A 22,050-nucleotide genomic window follows, 5' to 3' on the forward strand; every position below is an offset into this window, starting at 1 on the left:
TCCATTCATATGTTGGATTGCAAGCTTGACGCGAGAAAAGCATCTAACCACTCACTTGTCATGAGGGGAATAGAAGAAGAAAGGCTTCTCAAGCTGCAGGGTACCTCTGCTCATGCACAAAATATCTCATACAACTCTCATTATGAAGAAGGTACACTTCCATCTAGTTTATTATGGCATGCTAGATTTGGACATTTGAACTATGATAACCTCCGCTTGTTGAAGAAAAATGGTGTTGTTGGTTTGCCTACAATTCATAGGAAACTTAAGTAATGTGATGCTTGTATTCTAGGAAAGCATAGCAAATAGCCTTTTCATGATTCACATTCAAGAGCACATAGAAAAATTGAACTCATTCATTCAGATTTATGTGGTCCAATGCCTGTTCCTTCTGCAAATGGAAACAAATATATGATGACATTTATTGATGACTACACCAGAATGTGTTGGGTTTATTTATTGAAGAACAAATCTGATGCTTTTCAAACATTCAAGAACTTTCATAAATGGAGTGAAAATGATGCACAATCTCATATTGGCTCTATTCGGACTGATAATGGAAAAGAATACACTTCAAATGAATTTGAAAACTATCTTTGCCAACATGGGATCAAACATCAAACAACTGTGCCTTATAATCCCCAACAGAACGGTGTAGCTGAAAGAATGAATAGGACAATCTTAAATATGGTGCGCTCCATGATGTTTTTCAAAAATGTAAAGTTGATGTTTTGGACTGATGCAGTTCTATGTGATGTATATATAAAGAATAGCTGTCCATCTAATGTTATTAGAAACAAGACTCCATATGAAATGTGGTATGGGCACGTTCCTTTAGTAAAGCATCTCAGGGTCTTTGGTTCCACCTGTTATTCCTCAATACCAAAGATACATAGAAACAAACATGGTGCAAGAAGTCGTAAGTGTATCTTCCTGGGGTATTCAAACACCTCCAAAGCATACTGTCTCTATGATGAAGTCAATAAAAAGTTTTTGTATCTAGAGATGTAATCTTTCTTGAATCATCCAAAACTGACAATTTTGTTGAGCGGCAACTTGATCGCTTGGATAGATTCGCAAATGCAAAATCATTTCAAGAATTTGATAACCAGATTCCACATCTTGAAGGGGGGATTCCTATACTAGATCAACATGTGGAATCTTCTTCTGAAGAACTCTCTCCCCCGCATGAATCTCCAACAACGGATGATACTTTAAGTGATGTGATTGATAGAATTGGGAGAATCAATCTTGATTCAGTCCCAACTCAATCAACGGAGCAACTTGGACCATCTGAGAAAGGTCCCCCAAAGTGGCTGACAAAGACACTTGAAAGTGTTCATCTCGATGAGGTTGGAAAGATAGGAACTAGAAATTCAAATCGGAAAAATGGAGGTGATGTAGATGACTCTGATTTACCTGTTGATATGGATGTTTCTTATGATTGTGAATTGAATTTGTCTACAGATTTCGAACCAACTTCCTTCAAAGAAGCTGCTTCTCATAATGAATGGAAAGAAGCAATGCAAAAGGAGTATGATGCCCTGATAAAGAATGGCACTTGGAAGCTGGTTGATCCTCCATTAGGAACCAAACCATTTGGCTACAAGTGGGTCTACAAGAACAAGTATAAAGCTGATGGCTCACTTGACAAGTACAAAGTTAGGTTTGTGGCAAAAGGTTTTGCACAGAAGGAAGGGGTCGATTATGAGGAGACTTTTCCCCCACAACAAAATGGGCTACCATCTGGACACTCTTTGTCCTAGTAGCTCAGAATGGTTGGAAAGTCCATCAAATGGATGTAAAAACTGATTTCTTGAATGGATATCTAAAAGAGAATGTTTTTATGTCCCAACCTAAAGGATTTGTTGTGAAAGGACATGAACATAAAGTATGAAAACTTATGAAATCCTTGTATGGCCTCAAACAAGCACTGCGAGCCTGGTATGAAAAAATAACTGAGGATCTTCTGAAACTCAATTTCAAACGTTATGATCTTGATGATGCAACTTTATTTGTCAATAAAGTTGGAAAAATAGTTGTATATCTTGTGGTGTATGTAGATGATCTTTTGATGATAGGGAACAATGAAAACTACATTGCATCCAAAAAAGAAGGAATTAAGGAAAGGTTTTGAAATGAATCATTTGGGCTATGTTCATTACTATCTTGGTATTGAAGTAACTCAACATCTGAAGTCCATATTTCTTTCTCAAAATAAGTACATTGGATATCTGACAGGTTTGGCATGATAGAATGCAATCCTCTTACTACTCCAATGGAACAAAACTTAAAGCTCACATCCATTGAAGGAAAAGAATTTGAGGATGCAACAAAGTATAGACAGCTTGGAGGAAGTCTCAACTACCTAACTACTACCAGACTAGACATTTCATTTGCTGTTGGAATCCTCTCTAGGTTTATGCAAAAGCCTTGTGAGGGACATTGGTCTGTTGCAAAAAGAGTTATAAGGTACTTGAAGGGAACTCAAGACTTTGGAATCAAGTATACACAGGTGGACGACTTCAGCTTGATTGGATACTCTGATTCAGACTTCGATGGAGACAAAGAAACTGGGGTATCTACTTCAGGTTATGCTATGAGTCTTGGATCAGGAGCTGTCTCTTGGAGATCATGCAAACAATTAGTTCCAGTAGATTCCACAACAAAAGCAGTATATGTGGCAGCAGCTGAGGCAACAAAAGAAATTGTGTGGCTCAGGAAAATTATTGAAGATTTGCAGGTAAAACAAGTATAATCGACTCCACTCATGATTGACAATACCTCATCAATAAAGTTGGCCAAGAACCCAAAGTTACATGATCGAACGAAGCACATCAATACTAAATATCATTTGATTCGACATCATGTTGAGGCCAAAACAATCCATGTCCGCTATTGTTCCACTAATGAACAAATTGCAGACATCTTCACCAAAGCACTTGGAAGAGAAAAGCTTGAACGATTCAAAATGATGCTTGGACTCACCAACATCCCTTCAGATTAACGGGGGGAATGTTGAAACCTAATCATCAAGATTGGGTGAATAAGTGTAACTGATGTAAATAAATAATAAGAAATATGAATAGTCACCAGGAGATGAAGTGAACAATCTCTCCCTCATGTATATAATAAAGACCAACCTGAATGAATATGAATGAATTGATTTTGAGGAGTTACTGCCTGGTCTGACACCCATCATTACTTCCAAAATTGCTTCTTCAGATGGTAAAACTATATCTAGGCAATCTAGAGCTAAAGTAGAGTCGAGGGTCCAAGCTAGAGCCACATCACCATCTAACTCCTCTTGTGAAAAAGGAGTGGGATGGTTGTATGTAGAGTTAACAATAGATTGATAGCTAAGTTCTGTTGTAGACATGGGAAATGCCATTCCACCAACCTACCCTCCATCTAATGTGGTCGTAGATGAAGGTAAGGTCCAAGGGTCTGAAAAATAATTAGTTCGAAAGAAATCTTTTTGTGAAGGCCCCCTAGAGGATGAAATTGCATTGATTCTAGCCGTAGGAGGAGGAAGGTCAAATATACCCATTAATGAAGAGTACATCCCAACTCTTAAATTTCAATAGGTTGACGGGGATTATCCACCAATGGAATGGTAGAATCCAAAGTTGCGTGGGAGTAACCTCGAGAATAATCTAACTGATCAATTTTAACAATTCTCCCCTCATGAGGAAAACAGAGGATGCAGAATAAAGATGAAACTATGACATCCATCTCATAAATCCAATTCCTTCCTAAGAGGAGGTTATAATCTAGGTTGGCATCAATGATTTCCACCTCAATATTAACGACCTTTCCCCCAACACATATAGGAAAGGATGGGATAATTCTGTGTGTCCTATGAGAATGTCCATCAAATGCTGTCAAGAGATTCAGTGAAGGAACAACTGAAGGTGATCCAATGGCCTTCCAACATGAATTGTTGGCATTATGATACAGATTTGGCACTATGACATAGGTGTTGTCCTTGATGGCAACTCACACAGATGACAGATCACAGTTCAGGATCATAGAATGAAGAAAGAGAGGTATACACAAGTTCCCCATTGTCCAAGTTGTGTATACACGCGGGTTCGTAGAACAAAAGGTGCGTACAATGCACACACACACTTTCACACAAGGAGAGGCACGTACATGATTGGAAACTTAGTTTTGGTCCATGTTATTTTGATCCATGGTATTGGTCCAAGGTATCCTGTCCGAAGTGTTGAGCCCACGTATTTGGTCCAAGGTATTGATTCTAAGTGGTTTTGGATCATGGTATTGAGTAAGGCGTTAGACTATAAAAGGAGGAGAAGATCATTAGGCAAGTGTACTCAAGAATTGAATATCTAATGAAAAGCAAGATCTAGAATATAGGTCATTGGGTTATGATGCACAACTGGATATGAATCAATGATGAACCTGAGCGCTTGATGAAGGATAATTTCTATTGATGGGTCAAGATCTTAAGGCTTGAAGAGAAGTATCTTTGTTTTGCGCTTTATCTGAATAGTTGGCGCATGTTTTAATCTGTAAATATGATGATCTGGGTATAACTGTCATCTGAAATTGTTGTAAAGTTTAAATCATCATTTATAGATCTGTACGCAGGTTCACTTTAGCAAAGGCGCGTATACACGCTAGTTTTTCATATCCAAACAACGTATATGTAGGTTTGCCTTGGGAAAAAAACGTATGTACATAGGTTTGACACATTGAAGTAGCGTATACCTAATAAAATATGCTTTAGCTCCTTCTATTTGTTGTTGCAGTGTTCTCGGTTCTTGCTTGGGTTCTGTTAGAGCCTAGATTTTCCTCACACTGAAAAGGCAAGGTTCTAGGTCTACATCAAACCACGCTCAGCCTCATAGCTAGCCCTACGAGGACAGGAGAGGGCTCTCTCCGGGTCAATCTCAGCGAAAGATAACCGATGGGGCTTGAGATGACTGATTTAACAACTGATCTTAGGCTAGGTATGAAGTGCAAGGATTTGATTTGAGTTTTTAAGGGTTTTGTTGGAAAAAGAGAAAGGCAAATTTTGGGTTCGGGGATGAGGCCAGATTTTTAGAGAGTTCAGGTAGGGGAAAGATAGGCAGTAGTTTTGACGCTTTGGATTGAATGAATGGGTGGATCAGACTGGTGAGGAGCTAAGGAGGGCAAGAGGGTCTCAAGAGTCCTCCTCAAATAGATGAAAACATGTAGAATTAAACAAGATTTCAAGGCAGAGCATGGCAGTCTAATGAAGTCTACCTTAATCACTCATTTTTTTAATTGCAGAAGAAAAGAGAAGGGAAAATGATACACAGAAACATTAGCAAACTTAAAAATACATAGAGAAAAACACCATCAAAACATAGAGCCACATGGATCCCAACAAGTGCTGCAAAACCCTGGTCTTTCCTTTGCCAAAATCGCAGAAATGAAATGTACAATAGAGTGCCAAGAAATCCCAAGTATCCAACCTTCTACCAAAATCCAACCCCTACACTATGAAATTCATAAAATATATACATTTTCTCATCCTTGTACTAAGGGATTGAGCTCAACCATTTTCTTCAAAATAGAATTAGTTACATTAAACTTTGGTCGAATTTCTGAAAATAGGTGCTGAAGATGAACTCGTATCTCCTAAACCAAAACACCTGTTACAATACTGAAAGATGTTTTTGTAGATAAGGTTGTGCTAGAGAAAAACCTCTCTCAAATTTGGGAAATTCGTTTCCATTAGCTCGCAATATGTTCCACAAAATAATCTCTAAAACAGAAAATCATTAAAAATTTAATTGTATGAAAATGAGCTGTAAAGATCTAGTCACATATCCCAATCCATCACACCCATGAATAAAATGAAAGAGGTTTTTGTTATATGGCTCGTGCTTAACAAAAAAATCCTTGGGTTTTGCAAAATTACTTTCCATCTGATGTAAAATGGTCCCGCACTAAAATGACTAAAACAGTAAAAAATATGAAAAAATTGCTTTATTTTAATGTAGGCTCCAAATATCACTGTATATCTCCCACATAGTAGCACCTGTGCATAAACTAAAGGAGGTTTTTGTTATTTAGTATGTGATAAACAAAAAATTCTTTTACTTTTGAAAAATTCTTTACCATTATTTCAGAAACTGATTTTGTACAAAACTTGTCATTGTGTGCAGCAACTGACCTCAAAACATGCATAACCAAGAATCACTCATTCATTTCTTGTAATCCAGAAACCGGTTACGGGAGTGTGATATACCGTTGGAAATATTTTTCTGAGATTCTTCTGATGGATACACTTGTGACATGTTTTGTGCTGAACATCATGTGCAAAACATCTAACAAAACCAGACATAGTAAGAGCTCATGTTGATCCCTGGTGACAGGCTGCGAAGACTGGAACTAACAGGTTCTAATTACTGTTACTGTATTCTGGTTACAACATTATGAGAAGTGATTCATTTTTGGTTGGTGCAAAGGAGATTGATTGATGTTTTTATATTTGATGTTTGATTGATGATGTTGATGGATCCAATCTAAAAATTTATGAAACGTGGTCCCTGGAAGAAAAGAGAAGGTTGTAGCCTTCTGCAGGTTGAAGCCTGCGTACTGGTATAAGACTGAACCAATACAGAAATATTGTAAAAATAAGTTTCTTATTAAAAGAAGATAGATACGAATTGCAGCAGGTGGTTTTCACTCACATTGGGTTTCCACCTTATATCTTGTGTTCTTGTGTGTGATTGTCTGCTCTGTTTTTACTGCACCTGGTTATTGTTATATGGTTCTGATGCATAGATTAAAGATCAACATATGATGAATTAACTAAATTATAAGTTTTCAGGGTATACGCTAGTTGCCTTAACTACAGCTGCATATATACGCAAGTTTCATTAACTGAAGTAGCATATACAAATATGATTGTGAAATGAAATATTATTGACTTGCTAATACTGATTCACCCCCCTCTCAATATTATTTCCAACAATTGGTATTAGAGCAGGTCCTTCAGAAGAAGCTTGATCGCTTGAAGGAAGATCTATCATCATGAGTAACTACGAAAGAGAGGGATCTATTAGACCACCAATCTTTGATGGGAGAAACTTCATCTATTGGAAGGTAAGAACCACATCCTATATTCAATCTCTTGGAACAGATGTTTGGGAAATCGTGGAAGGAGGATATACATTTCCATCAGCAATTCCTACTGATACGGCAGGTAAAAAGCAGTATGAAACAAATGCCAAGCCCATCAATACATTATTGGGGAGTCTATCACAATTAGAATTTGTCAAGGTTATGCAGCTCAAAACCACCAAAGAAATATGGGACAAGATCATTCTAATCTATGAAGGAGACAATCAGGTAAAACATGCAAAACTACAATCTCTCAAAATTTAGTATGAAACTCTCAAAATGCACAATGATGAAAGTATAGCTAATTACTTCTTACGTATAGATGAGATTGTTAATTGCATGAAGAACTTGGGTGAAGAGATAAAAGAAGTTACTTTAGTTGAAAAGGTTTTAAGATCATTGTCTACTAAGTTTGAATCAAAAGTTTTTGCCATAGAAGAAAAGTAGGATCTTCAGAGTATTACTATGACACAACTGCACGGAATCTTAACTGCTTTCGAAATGAGAAAAGGAGGTCCATCAGATATGAGAGAAGCCGCCTTTAAAGCTTCAGGAAGAGAAGAGCTCAATGAACTAGGACATATTTCAGAAGGAGAGGAAGAAGCAAACTTTGTCGAGAACCTTCAACGGGGTTCTGGAAGATTCAGAGGTAAACTTCCTTTCAAATGCTTTGCTTGTGGAAGAGTGAGTCATTATGTGGCCAAATGTCCTCATAAAGATAATCTTGATAAAGGTAAGGAATCAGAAAAATGGAATAGAAAACAAAATGTAAGTGAGGAGAGCTACTATACACATGAAGATAGTGATGGTTTATCAAATAGTGATGAAGATGAACATAGTAATGACTATAGACTTCTTATGGCTTTTGAAGATGATGATTTATTGGATGCTTTAGATGAAGATGATCTTTATGAAGAAATATCTAAACTCAAAATCTGTTTAGAGGAAAAGAATATGGTTATAGATACTCTGACATTCCAACTTTCTTAAAGAGAAAAACACAATGAAAAATTAGAATGTGAAATTGTGGGTCTAAGAAAAGATATTGAGAAAACAAAAGCTGTCAATCTCAGATTTGCTAAAGGATCAGAAACTTTAGGTGCAATTATGAAAGTGCAGCACTCTCCTCTGATAAAGATAGGTCTTAGATATACTGAAAAAGCATATCAAGCACAAAAGCCATCAACCTCCACTAAAATCTATCTTAATGCAGCAAAGAGAAGTGAACAATTTGACAATCATTAGCAAAGGCATAAAGCAGATCACCAGGTAAATCGAGTTCAATCTACTTCAAGGATGAACAGAAGCTACAACCAACCTCAGGTAAATCATACTCAATCTGTTTCAAGAATGAATCACCAGGTCAGTAGATTTGATAATCGCAGGAACTTCTTTAATGGCCAATGTTTTTCATGTCATAACTTTGGACACAAATCTGCTCAATGTGTTGCTTACAAGACTATCATGACTAGAGAAGCACGAAATCAAAGGAATGTGACTGGGATCATGAAAATGACTACAATAAATTTTCTCCTCTTGAAAATGAAATAAAATGCTCTATCTGTAACAACTTCGGTCATGTAGATTCTGAATGCATTTCGGCAAACATCTCAGAAGGAGCAAACTTCATTGGGTCCTTGTATGTAGAAGGACAAGAAAATCAGTGGTACATTGATAGTGGATGCTCGAAACACATGATAGGTGATAAAGAAAAACTTCAGTCATATAATGCCTTCGAAAAGGAAAAGAAGGTCTCATTTGGAAATGACACTCCTACTGTCATAAAAGGTAAAGGTTCTATTCTCCTAAAAGAAAAGGTTAAAGCTAGGAATGTTATGTATGTTGATGGTCTGCATAACCTATTGAGTGCCAATCAAATGTGTGATAAAGGAAATGAAGTAGTATTTTGATCAAATGGATGTGTTGTTCGTGAGCTTGATACAGGTGAAATAATGATCAAAGGCATAAGAACTCCAAATAATTTATACATACTCAAGGGAGGACAACAATAGTGCTATCTAAGCAAAAATGATGAACACTGGTTATGGCACAGAAGATTGGGGCATTTAAGCTTCCCTCAAATAATGAAAGCATGCAAATTCCAGGTTGTTCGCGATCTTCTTGATATCATCATTCTAGAAAATACAATATGCAAATCATGTCAATTTGGTAAGCAAACCAGAGAACATTTCCCAGAAAAGGAAGGATCAACTAGTAAGCCTATTGAACTTGTTCATACTGATTTATGTGGTCCTTCAAGGAAAAAGTCACCTTGTGGAGAAGAATACTTTATATTGTTCATTGACGATTTTTCTAGAATGTGTTGGATAGGACTTCTGAAGCACAAAGATGAAGCATTTGAAAAGTTCAAAGCCTTCAAAGCTTTGGTTGAAAATGAATCTGATCGCAAAATCAAATGCCTCAGATATGATCGAGGAGGGGAATTTACCTTGGATGAATTCTTCGATTTTTGTGAAGAACATGGAATAAAAAGAGAATTCTCCACTGCAAGGACTCCTCAGCAAAATGGAGTGGTAGAAAGGATGAACATAACTGTTCAACAAATTGCTTATACCATGCTAGATGAGTCTAGAACTCGTGCAACCTTCTGGGGTGAAGCTGCATTTGCTGCCGTCACTATTCTCAACAAAGCAAACGTTCGGGTAAACAACACTCAAACTCCACATGAAATTTGGAATGGTAAGACTCCTACTGTAAAATACTTGAAAGTTTTTGGAAGCAAATGTTACGTCAAAAGGACTGATGAAAAACTTGGCAAGTTTGAACCTAGAGTAGATGAAGGCATTCTCCTTGGCTACTCTTCTCGAAGTAAAGGATATTAGTGTTATAATAAAAGACTTGGGAAAATTATTGAAAGTATTGATGTTGTGGTTGATGAAGCAGGCAAAAATCCAAGGTAGGTGAAAATCAAAGATTGTGGAGAAGATGAGGATTATCCTTCCACATCAAATCAGACTAATTCTGAAGAAGAAGAAACTAATGAAGTACCAAAAGAATAGATAATGGCAGAAGAAAAGACTCCATCCAGATATGTTCATAAAAATCATCCAAAGACTCAAATATTGGGACAAAAAGAGGCAGGTGTGCAGAAAAGAAGAATTATTAAAGAAGCTTCAAGCTATCTAGCATTGCTTTCTTGCATTGAACTTCAAAATGTAAATGAAGCATGCAAAGATGAATGTTGGGTCAAGTCCATGAATGAAGAACTTGAGCAAATTGAAAAGAATAATACTAGGGAATTAGTTCCTAGATCTCATGATAATAATATCATAGGAACCAAATGGATATTCAAAAACAAGCTGAATGAAAATGGTGAAGTTATCTGAAATAATGCCAAACTTGTTTGTAAAGGATATGCTCAACAAGAAGGTATAGACTTTGAAGAAACTTTTGCACATGTTTCTGGACTTGAAGCCATAAGAATGTTCCTTGCTCTTTCTAGCTTTCAGAAATTCAAAGTATACCAAATGGATGTAAAATCTGCATTTCTTAATGGAGACTTAGAAGAAGAAGTATATATTGAGCAACCAGATGGATTCATCCTTTGAAATGATCCAAAACTTGTATGCAAACTCAGAAAAGCTCTCTTTGGTCTAAAACAAGCTCTAAGGGCTTGGTATTACTGTCTTGAAAAATACCTCCATCAATAAGGTTTTACAAAAGGATCAGCTGATAGCAATCTATATACAAAGATTGATAATGATAAATTGCTAATACTTGTAGTGTATGTTGATGATATCATTTTTGGTAGCAATGAAGAAGCCATGAGTCAAAACTTTGCCTTGGTAATGCAACAAGAATTTGAAATGTCCCTGCTTGGTGAGCTCACATATTTTCTCGGCCTACAAGTTCAACAAAATAAAGATGGTTTTTTTTCTATCTCAAACCAAGTATCTCAAGCAGATCTTGAAAAAATATGGCATGGAAGAATCTAAACCAGTATGTACCCCCATTGTAACAGGATGCAGTCTCAGCTCAAATGATGAATCAGCAGCAGTACATCAACCAACCTACAGATCCATGATTGGCAGTTTGCTTTATCTAACAGGCACCCGACCAGACATCATGCATGCAGTGAGAATAGTTGTAAGATTCCAAGCAAATCCAAAGGAATCACACCTTCAGGTAGTCAAAAAGATCTTCAAATATCTTCAAGGAATTCAAAATTTTGGTTTATGGTATCCTAGGGATACAGATCTTACACTTCATGCATATGCAGACGCAGATTGGGCAGGAAGCGTGGATGAAAAAAAAGCTCTAGTGGTGGTGCATTCTATATGGGTTTTAGATTAGTGTCTTGGTTCAGCAAGAAACAAAGTTCAATTGCATTATCTACAACTGAAGCAGAATATGTGGCTGCTGCATCTTGCTGCACACAACTCCTTTGGATGATGCAAACATTGCAAGACATTTAGATCACATGTATTCCACCCATTTCCATTCTATGTGATAATACAAGTGCAATCAGTATCTCAAAGAATCTAGTCATGCATTCCAAGACCAAGCACATACCCATCAAATATCACTTTCTACGTGAACAAGTGCTTGAACAAAAGGTCAAATTGGAGTATGTTCCCTCCAAAGAACAAGTTGCTGATATATTCACCAAACCACTGCCCAGAGAGACATTTGAATATCTCAGATAGAAGCTGGGAGTAGTTGATGCATCATATTGCTATTAAAACTTATCTATTTTAGAGAAAAGTGGTTGTACGCGAGTTTCATGAAGTGTAGCCGCGTACATACGCTGGTCGCTGTGGATACAGTCGCATATATGGTGGTTTGAAGAAAAAACAGTGGATGAAAGGAGTCTGATATGGGTCTGATAGTGATCATCTGGCACAAGTTCAGGGGGAGCAAGTAATGCATTGTTGGCATTATCTTAGAAGATCTTGGTACAAATTCACAGTTGTTTTTTATTCCGGTGGAAGAAGTTTAGGGGGAGATCATGGTTGCTGGTCTGAATGGTGATTGACAGATGCTGCTGATGATAGTTGCTAATAACTATCATAGTTTTGTTTTAGATATTTGGTCTCTATGTCATGTATATCTTTTATTGTCAAGTTCATGAAATGAACTATTTTGTTTCCCCACTATGCATGAGATGGATGTATGTGTGAGACATTGGTGGTAGTTGTCTATACAGAGAAACACACATTCCACACAGCCATAATGCTAATATAAGCAAACTCTATGATAAGGGGCGTACCTGAGGTCCTACGTTTGAGAAGGTCCTTCCAGGGTCCAAACCCTTCTTGGAGTTCCTTTTGCTCCTTTGACCTGCAGAAAAACCAATTCAAGAAAGTACAACAGTATATGGACTAAACATTATAAAGAAACAATCTTCATGTTATAAAGAAAGGTAGTTAGTTATGCAATTAAACAACCATTCACATATGAATTCTAACATGAATATCATAAACATGAAGAAGATTTATATCATGAACAAATACATGTGTTTCTTTTATTATAGACAAATAAAGTACATAAAAGAACAATTTCACCTGAATCATCCTTTTGTAGGATCCAAGCGGAACCGTCCTCTGGATTCATCCAGTCTCAAGCCTTTAACAAACTCCTTCCATGACTTACTCCATGATATCACAAGTAGCAAATGGACATCATCACACAAGGAAACAAGGGTTTCCTGTAAAAATGTGGGAAGTGCAGGAGGCACAAGGATCTTCAGACCTGGTCAGGGAAATCTTAGCATAATAACCTTTCTCTCTCTTCTCTCCCCCTTTAGGCCTTCCCATTGAAGCCTTTTTATACTTCTCCCAAAGTAGTTTTTAGTTGGGAATCGGTTGGGAACAGTTGGGCCGCGGGCACTAACAAGTGATCAGCAGGTAAAACCCGCGATCTCCGCCCGAAATTAAGGAGTTTTATATTTTTTAAGTGTTTTAATACATATACACGGGTTGGGTATACACCTACCCGCGTATACACGCATTTAACTCAGGGAAATGTCGCGTATAAGGGATAAAACACTGTTTTTAAAATTTTTGGACTAGGTCTGGAAGGAGGGGTTGCCCTAGGCCATGAGTGCAGCATCACAAACCATAAGAGTGATATTTGGAGCTATAACAGATGCCCCCTAATATATGAGGTCAGAAGGGGTACATGATGGCCGAAATGTATTAAGCAAGTACATGGAAAGGAAATCTGTCAAAAACCGAGAAGGACTTCACCAGAGTTCAGCCTGCCAAGCCACAAAAGGAGATCAGAAAGAAACACTATCTGAGGCGGGCATACCCATGCTCAAAAAAAGTAAAGCATGTCAGCATATCAAGCACAAGAGGATCCACTAAGTATACAAGTATAAATGACTGGAAAATACATAATGGATCATATGATCATGATCGAACAAGTACATGTCTGAATATCACATATAAGAATGTCAATGATGCTGAAGGATGAACCGGATCACTGATATCGAGAACTGATCACAAAAGGTACCAACTGAGCATGATGGAATAGGATGGTACTACACTGCAAACTCAGGTGCCGACATATAGAATGTTGCCATGACTGAATGCAACATATAAGGTGGAATGGTATCAACTAGCAGCAACAGGAGCAACTGTCAAGTGAACCAATGAATGCTGATACAACCTGAGGTCTTCACCGACCGCCGTGGTACATTTCTACACCATGGGAATAAATGATCTGAAGTCGACCATGTGAGAAATCGTTTGATTACCGGTCATTGATGTATATCGTTAACAAACGCGAGACTACTCACTGATAATGATAATGAGCGTCAAGGTACCCAGTACAATCTAACAAGTGTGAATAGATAAGCTGGAGTCGAACACCTGTAAGAATCTATCGATCAAGAGACAATGATGGTTTCCCACTATCGATAGCGAAGGATCTGCCACTAATGACCTCAAACCCCAAGGTACTGCCAAATGGACTCTAGATCTTTGCCCCAGAGCAATGAGTCGGAGTCGATAGGGAAAGATCCGCTAGAAGGAAGGCATTAAGGAATCCTTCATCAATCTAGCGCGAGTGTAACCCGTAGGCCAATAATGTGGGAGGAATCGAACGAAAGAGATGTAGTAACCCAACCGAAGTACGTTTCCGATGTACACAAGATGTGGCTAGCGCATGACGGAAACCCTCTGAACCAACCAATAATGGAAGCTGACACAGAGGCGAGGTATCCACCAATAGGGTCAAATGGAAACCAAGGTACTGCATGAATCCCAATGTGTGATAATGTAAGCTAATGTCGAACACAAGGGAAACCACTCAGTCAAAGAACCATGATACTGATCGATGTTGAGCACAAGGTGACCTATCAATAATGAAAATAGGGCCAGGGTGCAGCTCTAGGCCTGTCCTCAGAACAAGATGTCGTCGTCGATAAGGACAAGACCTGCCAGCAAGAAGTCAATGGAGACCTTCTCAAACCGGCACGAGTAAAGGACCAATATAACTGATGTGATGATTGACATGATACTGACAACCAGGGATGGCTGACTGAGAAATGAGTCAAGAGACACCACAGAGAGGCCAACTCAGGCTAACTTCCCTTGAACAAAAGCACGACTCAATGTGACTATGTGGCAGCATATGATGACTCTGTATAAGTTTGTCATGCAGGAGGCACGAATGAACCCTCCATATGATTGGAAGTGAGAACCAATCGGGGGAGAACTGACTCAATAACAAGGATAAGGCATACCTAAGTCAAACTAAATCATGCCCAAATGGAGGAGACTTTGCTTTGAGTGCTTTGTTCAAGGGCGACAAGACTGACTCTAGCTGCCAACAATAAATGGAAATACTGTCCCGTTCCCGCTATTTTTGGAATATTTAATTTTTTTGTCTTTTTCTGTTAAGCTTGAAAAAGAATAAAAGAATGCTATGGTACAGTGGAAAGAACGAGTGTCGATGAAGCAGATGATCTAGTTCCTGGGAATGGAACGTTCCTATGCTCAATGCAGGGAGGTGAAAACTGGTCAATGACACTCAAAGGTGTGTTCCTTCCACGGGTCAAGGTGTGTCAAGTTGCAGAGGTCAAAGATATGCAAGGTTGATTTTGCAGTCGTCATGGTCAAAAGTTGGCTTAAACATGAGTCCAAGTGAAGTCGACTCTAGGCCAAAAGGTGCAAGTAGTCAACATGCAATGCAGTAGTACAACTCAACACAAAGGAGCCTCTAGGGTATAAGGCCAGAACGAAGCGAAGAAGTAAAGAGGAATGAGTCTTCAACGCATAAGTCATGGTGGGACTACAGAGGACTCCCGAGCCTACTCAAATTAGAGCAGCATGGGCAACAAATGTCAATGAGGTGCTAACTACGATGCCCATGTAAAGGATGGCTCTACCATTGTGTCATGATTTAAAAAATTGGCGAGTGAAGATGGCTTACGAACCATAACACGATGGGATCGACCCTATGGCAAGTGTATTGACAGATGGAGGCTAATATACATAATGCAACAGAAAAATGGCTTCCCTAACCTATATGCCAGTAGATACCTACCATGATGGGTCAGCAGTCATGGAACCGTCTCGAAACTGTCGAAAAAACGTCCAAAATGTCCTGAAAATGAAACCATTCTTGACATTCTAAGCTCCCAAGTTAAAGGTCACATGAGGCCAAACAAAATAAAATTTTGAAAATTTTTTGCATTTTCAAAACCTATAAAAAAGTTTTTGGACTCACCATTTTCACCATTTGAGTTTGAGAGCAAACAAGTGGAGCAAAAGGAGAAAAATTCCCTTATTCCAAATTCAACCGTTCAGATTCTTCAAAAACCTCCAGGTAACTCTTATACTTGTCTTGCAATTAATTGTGACTAGTTTTAGAATTTTTAATTAATGTTTCACCATTGAATTTTTTGCCAAAAATTTAACCGCGGCGTATACGCGGGTTGGTAATATGAAACCTACATACACGCGGGCCCTATACGCGACTGTGTGCATAGGGACCCGCGTATACGCCGCAGATATTTTTAAACAAAAAACTAAAGGTTGAAAATCATTTTTTCTTCAGGATTCAGGTCACTTGGCGAGAAAGAGAGCATACCACGGTGGATGATGAAGTCATGAATGATCCTGATGCTTTGGATGCCCTATGGGGATGTGGTTTGTTTAAATTCTTCAAACTACCGAATATTAAAGCAAACACACGTCTGCTTGAGATGCTCATTGATTACTGGAATATCGAGGAGGATGCCTTTATGATTGACCAGATGCCACTCAGGATAGAAGTGGAAGATATCTATTTCATCACGGGACTGTCCCGAAGGGGAGAGGTAGTACATTTCCGGGGCAGGACACGGAGCAGTCTCGATCGAGGACTACGTATAGATATATTTCCCAAGACATCCCAAGAAGGTTGGTAGTCAGATTTCCATCACACATGTGGCGAGTTTACCGCTGAGGATAATCTTGTTCACCATAGCTCGAGTGAACGGATCAACTTCTCTGCACCAGGCATCACGGCTAACGATGAGCGTGGTAGTTGAATGTCTCACCACTATATTTGACTGGTGTACTCCTCTTCTGGACAGCATGAAGAGCTAGCTCACTTCTATCAAGAGGAGGCAGACCAAAAACTTTGGATATGGGACTATTCTGTGTTCTTTCTTTTTTGAGAGGGTCCCAGCACTCCGCCCTAGGGTAGCAGTTTCCATCAGCACCCCACGAGATCCACGCATGGGGAGGTGGGCCGACCTGATGAAATGTCTAGGGGGTGGGGACATCCCACGGATTGCATTTGATGATGACTTCTTTACCTGGTGGGATCAGCAGATCATCGCCATAGATGATTACCCTTATGTTGGGTTGGATTTCCGAGGAGATCCTGATCTAGCATTACCACCAACCGCAGCATGGGGCGACATTGGTAAGTATTTTTTGATTTTATGATTTTTTTGGATTTTTTAAATATAATAATGAATTTTGAAAAAATATTTTTGATGGGATTCAAATGACTAATATAATGATCATGTTCCAGATATTGGGCCGGTACGACCAGATGGGTTCCCGTGGCATGGACGGCGCGACCGAGGAGCCGAAGAGGCGGCTGCTCATATATAACGACTTCTACATACCGTTCAACGACACTTGGTGAGACTAAGTCACCGAGTATCGATGGTTGCCGTAGAGGACCTTCCTGAGGATATGCAGCGTCATGTGGTTGACTGGGTTCGCACTTTTCGGCGTGTGGCCAATGCGATAGCTACCTACTTAGCCACTCATCTTGAGCCGGGGCATTAGCTATGCCGGACATGATTATGGACATTTGAGTCCCAATTTTGTATATTTTTTGGACAAAATTATGTAAACTCAAGATGTTTTATGATATATATATATATATATACAGTTCGACTTTTTGATGCTTGATTTTATTGTGATGAATGATTGATATGCCAGTCTAATGCTTGATTAGCGATAGAATCTGCTAACTAATTATGAGATCTTGGAATGTGAAAATAATTAATATAAGTAAATGATCTTTGCAACAACCTCACCCTTAAATACTGGCGAAATAAACATGGATCCCTTACTCGATAAATGTTGTTCAATTGTGACACTATCAATTGCGAATCAAGATAAACTACCAACCAATCAATTCCATAAGAAATTGCCTCGGATAGTAAATTAATGATGGCAATATACTCAGCCATGTTGTTTGAAGTGGGACCAATGCATACGCCCCTTGATACCATCAATTGACCAGTTGGATAGTAGAGTACCCAAGCTGCGGAAGCGAGATTCCGAGTGTGTCGAATAGCACCATCGGCGAACCCAAAATAGACCAAGTCATCCATCAACACCTGCCATAGCAGACCAAAAAGTGTTGATATCAAAAAACTCTTTATGAGATATGTTCAAATATACATAATGTACAAAGAAGCCATTGCCTAACTCCTACTTAAGCAAAGTACTTCTTTAGGTAGAGCCCGTTTCGGGGCTCCGCCAGCTTGTTTCCCTCAAAATCGATTAACTCATACGACCCTTTTTCTAAAACTCGTTTAATAATGAAGGGACTGTACCACATAGGCTTAAACTTTCCTGCCCCCAAGGTGTCCTTATCTTGGTCATAGACCGAGACAAGGTCACCTTCAGAAAAGACTCGAGGACGGACAAATTTATCATACTGCGTTTTAACCCTTTTCTTATGAGCCTCATTCATCGTGGCGGCATCTCGACGCTGCTCATCGAGATGTTCCAAGTGAAGGAGGCGCTCTTCGAGACTCGAAGTCTCTGGAAGGAGCTCAACAGCTAACTTAAGAGATAGAATTTCACATTCAACCAGAAAGATAGATTCCATCCCATAAACCAACTGAAAAGGTGTAAAACTAGTAGCAGTCTTTATGGAGGTTTGGTATGCCCAAAGAGCTGGATACAACATAAGGTGACAATTGGACCGATTTTTGTCGACTGTCCGTTGCAGGATCCTCTGAAGAGTTTTTTTAACTGCCTCGACCTGTCCATTGGCCTGAGGATAATAAGGAGACGAATGCTCCTGTTGGAAACCCAATTTGAGAGCCAATTCAGACATTAGTTGATTCTGGAAATGACTGCCATGATCAGTGACAATCTCTCTAGGGATATCGAATCTTGAGATAATCTAATTAAAAAGGAACAATGTTGCCATGTCACTATCATTTTTATAAGTGGGCATGGCCTCGACCCACTTCGTAAAGTAGTCTACAACCACGATAATGTACCTGTGATTCGCCGCGGAAGGCAGATTACAAGTTGTAAAATCGATACCCCACTTGGTAAAGGGACCGACAGTGACAAAGGGAAAAAGAGGAGCTAGATGTGTGCACATCTTCCGAGTATAGATTTGACAGGGGTGACAACGTTTGACCGCTTCAACACAGTCTTTAAAGAGTGAAGGCCAAAAGTAACCGGCATGCAAGATGCGCTGGGCGGTAGCAAGCCCTGATAGATGACCACCAAAAGCTCCACTGTGGCAGTCATTTAGCACTGACTCTGCTTCCTCTAAGGTTAAACAGTGCCGAAGGATTGAATCAACCCCTCGACGATATAATGTATCACCAATGATAACATAATTTTTGGCTAGGTGACATAATTTTCGACGTTCATCCTTAGAGAAAGTAGAGGGAAACTTTGACGTCTGGAGATAGACAATGATATCTCCATACCAAGGGTCAAGTGAAGAGATGAGGAATAAATTTTCATCGAGAAAAATTTCCTCATAAATAGTATCCTCTCCACAAGGCAGCTCTGAAATTAGCTCAGCAAAAACCATGGATTTCTTAGACTTGGTAGACAAGAACTCGAGATCAAATTCTTGCAAAATGACTATCCATCAATTATATTTGCCCCCAATCACTCCCCTACTGAGGACAAATTGAAATGGATTGACCGCCGCTAAGACAAAAGTTTTGCATAGCAGGATATAATGATGGAGCCGTTGGACAGCATGAACAGCTGCCAAAGCCAACTTATCAACTAGAGAATAGCGAAGTTGAGGACCTATTAAGCCTCGACTCAAATAATAAATCACATGCTCTATGAGAGCATTGTCTTCCTGAACGAGAACCATACCAATGGTTGATTCTGCTACAGCGAGATGTAAAAGGAAGTCCCTACCATAATCCGGTGGACTCAAAAGCGGGGCAAAGACTAATGCCTTTTTCAAAGCATCGAACGATCGCTGCGCAAAGTCGTCCCACACAAATGGAACTCCTTTCCGTAGCAAACGCATGAACCCTTTAGTGATCTCGGCATAGTTCGCTATAAATCGTCTTAAGAAATTAGCCTTCCCTTGAAGACTTTGAAGTTGTCGAATTGAGGACGGGGGAGGCAACTGAACTATTGCCTCAACCTTGAAGGGATCAACCCTAATCCCTTCATTTGACACAATGAACCCTAGCAACCGACCGGACGTAACCACGAAAACGCACTTGTTGGGATTCAATCGGATTTTATAAAAACGACATCACTCAAAAACCATTTGAATATGACTAGGGTGATCAATTCTCTTTCGAAAACGAGTAGCGAGATCGTCCAAGTATGCTTCGATGATATGTTTGATGTCGTGGAAAGAATATGACATGGCCCGCTGAAAAGTGGCTCCAACATTTTTAAGACCAAAAGGCATCTTTCTATATGCAAAGGTGCCCCAGGGACATATAAAGGCTGTCTTATGTTGATCTTCAGGATGGATAGAAATTTGATTATAACCGGAAAAACCATCCATGAAGGAAAAAATCTCATTACCCGCACACTCGTCGATAATCTGATCAATGAATGGCGTGGGGTAATTATCTTTCGGACAAGCCTTGTTTAGGTCCATAAAATTGATGCATACTCAGATTGTTCCTTGCTTTTTATCCATAGGGACTGGATTAGAAACCCAATCAGTAAGGGGAACAAGGTGTATAAAACCCGCCTTAAGCAGCTTCTCAACTTCAGCTTTAATTGCTGCTGCTTTCCTAGGATTAACTGGTCGAAGCCTTTGATGGACCGGTTTGGCATTTTCATAAGCCTTGATCTCATGTTGAACTATAGAAGGATCAATGCCAGGCATTTCTTCATAAGACCAAGCAAATACATCTCGAAATTCCTTGAAAAGGTCGGTGTAAATTTGAATTTCTTCAGGGGAACATTTGATTCCGATGAAGAGATTCTCTATCACGTTAGGGTCCCTAGAGATGTTTATAGATATCGTTTTTTAAATCACCGAAATATTATCTTCGACACGAAAGTGTGCTAGAGCCAAAGGATTTGATACCGTACAAACATCACTAGTAAAGAGCTCAGAGAATCTAGATTCTACTTCCTGCAATGGAGGAAGAAAGTATGAACGATGTTGTAAGTCTTCCCAAGGTCGATCTATACCCATCATCGCTTCGAGGATTGCTTCTTCAGAAGGTAAAACCGAATCTAAGCAGTCCAAGGCAGAGGTAGAATCAAGGCTCTAGGCCGGGGCCATGTATCTTTGTTTTGATCTTTATCTGAATAGCTAGTGCATGTTGTAATCTATAAATATGATGATCTGGGTATAACTATCATCTGAAATTGTTGTAAAGTTTAAATCATCATTTATAGATCTGTACGCAAGTTCACTTTAGCAAAGGCACATATACACACTGGTTCTGCATATCCAAACAACGTATACGCAGGTTCGCCTTGGGAAAACAACGTATGTATGCAGGTTTGACATATGCTTTAGCTACTTCTATTTGTTGTTGCAGCGTTATGGGTTCTTGCTTGGGTTCTGGTTACTGTTACTATATTCTGGTTACAACATTCTGAGAAGTGATTTAGATTTGGTTGGTGCAAAGGAGATTGATTGATGCAGTTATATTTAATGTTTGATTGATGATGTTGATGGATCCAGTCTGAAAATTTATGAAACGTGGTCCCTAGAAGAAAAGAGAAGGTTGTAGCCTTCTGTAGGTCAGCACCTACATACTAGTAACCACATCAGCTAGTACAAAAGCTATGGGGTTGTAGCTCCCTTCCAGGAGAAGCTGGAGAACGAGAGAAGGTTGTAGCCTTCTACAGGTTGAAGCCTACATACTGGTATAAGACTACACTGTCAAGTAGTAAAAAGGGTCTTTTTCACCTCTATTTACCCTACATTAACTTATCAATCCAGGAACGATTTGTTATCTCGAAGAGTGTACTCAGTTTGAGGCGGTAATTTGTCAGAGTAATGCTAGTAGTATAGTTCTCTAAATACAAGAGTAAATAGATGCTTAAAACAAGATCTACTTACAGAAAATCTCCTTAAGACTCAAATCATGCATTCAGAAAACTATAGCAATTTATCAGTCAAGGGTGCAGTAACAGTAACTCATCCCTCTGTAAACTGATGTAATTAAAGATAACCAAGGAAAAGATCATCAATCTGGGAGCTAGACAATAGATGTCAATACTCACTACAGTCTCAGATCGTTCTGCA

Source organism: Pinus tabuliformis, chromosome Q, assembly GCF_031772625.1.
Source record: "Pinus tabuliformis cultivar Carrire ecotype Pingquan chromosome Q, CPIR1, whole genome shotgun sequence".
Lineage (NCBI taxonomy): Eukaryota > Viridiplantae > Streptophyta > Pinopsida > Pinales > Pinaceae > Pinus > Pinus tabuliformis.